Here is a 2,613-nt window from a genome sequence, read left to right on the forward strand (position 1 = left end):
CGTACCTGGCTCGAGTCAACCTAGTGACCCGTTTCAACACCTTGCTTTTATTACCGATATTCTATGGCGATGCAATCATCCAAATTACTATTCGCTCCTGTAACACATGACTTGACTATCCACATTAGTCGATTTCATCAAATGGTGTTATCACCACCATTTGACCCGTTCGGCTTATATGACCCAACATTTTCATATGTAACAAAACATGGTTTTTAATTACCAATCACACATCCGACCCATTTCGGGTTTTCTCACTAGACCCCCTTTTTCTCCTAAAGTCATTTCTTATGTTTTTAGCCCATTCGGCTTACGCTACGGATGTCTGATGGAGAGTGTGAAACATTGGTGTTTAAGTGCTTATCTTACATGTTTTATTCGGTTTTATGTGATTATATGCTTTGAATAGGTTTATTGCCAGTGATTGTATGTTTGCAGGCAAAAGAAGTTAATTCGGTGAAGGTACGGGGTTTAAAGATGAAGCGGAACGTGTAAGATTGATGAGTGCCACTATTGGAAGTGTTCGGGTCGAATTGATGGGTCGGGTATGCAAAAAAATACGAAATGATGAAGTACAAGGGCTATTTGAAGGAAGACACAAGACACATGGGATTCTAATTAATTAATCATCACATCTCAACACTATTATTAATTTTGGGAGCAACTTTATTATTAATTTGCAGCCCAAATCGGCCCTACTTCCACCACTCACGAAACATTGGAGAGACATCATAATTACAATTAATGATTGGCAGCCACAAGGAGGATTTATTGAGCAAGCATTATTAATTGTGTGGCTCTCAACCTTTGATCTGAACATCCTCATACTCACGAGAGGGGCAGTCAATCACATTTTTTTGGGCTCTCGTAATCGGCCCAACATCTCATTATCACCATCGACTCTGGAGGCAGCCGTATACGACACCTTCACCTCTCAAAATCATCCCATCGAACATCATCATCATTCACATCGAATACCATCATCATTCCGCAATCAACTACCATCATGATTTCATCATTCTTTCAAGCTATTGAAGGTTGTTCGAGCGTCATGAGCGGCTAGTTCTCCCGTGACCGTCTCCGGGTCTAGGGTTTGTGTTAGAACTTTTGGTTTACTTATTCTTACGACTTTTGGATTAGAAACTGATTAATCATTCGGTTAGTTGTTTTTATTGTTCTTGTTCGATTAAACATTATTAGATTATCGTAATCATTTGAGTTCATCAATTATTTGGTTTGTTCATCAACAACCGGGATTAAATTCTAGGATGTCATTGCTTTAAACCTTTAATCATTGAACTTGATTATGTTTATGAAATCTGAAATTGGTAATTAACTGGACTACTATTCATTTGCATCAATCTTTCGGTTTCGATCGTGGATCATTGCAATCAAATATATTGTCCGTTAATTATTTATCAAAACAAGTTTTACAAATCATGTCTATGTGATTTCCAACTGGTAGTAATTAAGTAAACCGATTTTCTGCATAACCTGAAAACCTGGAGATTGGTCCCTTTTCTCACAATTGTTTACACCCATAATTTAAATTTGTTTTCACAATCATACTCAAACCGCAAAACGCAATTAGTTTAGAATTAGATGATAATTAAAGCAGCGAACTTTCATACTTTCCACTGGTTCCCTGTGGATTCGACACCCTACTTGCCCTTTACTAGTAAAAGGTGAATATGACACTTTTTAATTATATTTTTGACCGACCTTACGACATCGATCAAAATGGCGCCGTTGCCGGGGAATCGGTGCGCTTAGTTTAGTTTGTTGTTTTTCGTAAAAATTCAAAAAAAAAAAATCCAAAAATATTTCCTTTTGTTTGTTTCTCTTGTTTCGTTCCATATTACGCTTGGTTTCTTGTTTGTCTGTGTGTAGGAGAATTTCATATTGCATGCATACCAGGTTTTCCAAGAAATCATCACCGCTTTTGTTTGATTCAGAGATAGAAAAGACAGCTCGACAGAATCACGTTCTTCTACGTTCAGCAGTGAAAGCTAAAGCTCAGTCGTCAACAGTTGCTCAAGATCTTGAACAAGCAGCTAACGAGATGGCTGACCAAGAGCCACAGAACCAAGCACAAAACGAACCAATCCCGCCCATTCCAGATCCACCAATCCCTCAAAACCAAAACCAGCCCAATAACCAAAACCAGAATCAACCACCACCACAACCATTTCCACAATTCAACCCAGGCCCACAAAACCAACCGGGAAATCTGAATCTCCGACATGGGGAAATTATTCGTCTCAACCAACCACAGCATCAACACGGGTATGATGAGGGTTTCCAACACAGAGAAGGCAGTGTACATACATGGGAATCCGGTTGGGAAGATGATGATTATCAGAATCAGTACGATGGGAGATATGCTGGTTACAGATACGATGAGGGGTACAATGTGAATCTAGGCTATCCAGAACAACAACAGGGCAATCAAAGACATCACATCCCGCAACCGATTCCACAAAATCAAGTTCATAATGGAGTCCCGCAGTTTAATGCGAGAAGAGCTAATAATCGGTTTAGGGGCGATCAGATACAGTTTGTGGATGGTGTCCCACAAGTCGTTCAAGGGGCACCAATTCAAGGCGTTGAAGG

The sequence above is a fragment of the Helianthus annuus genome, chromosome 4, assembly GCF_002127325.2.
Source record: "Helianthus annuus cultivar XRQ/B chromosome 4, HanXRQr2.0-SUNRISE, whole genome shotgun sequence".
In the NCBI taxonomy this organism is placed as follows: Eukaryota; Viridiplantae; Streptophyta; class Magnoliopsida; order Asterales; family Asteraceae; genus Helianthus; species Helianthus annuus.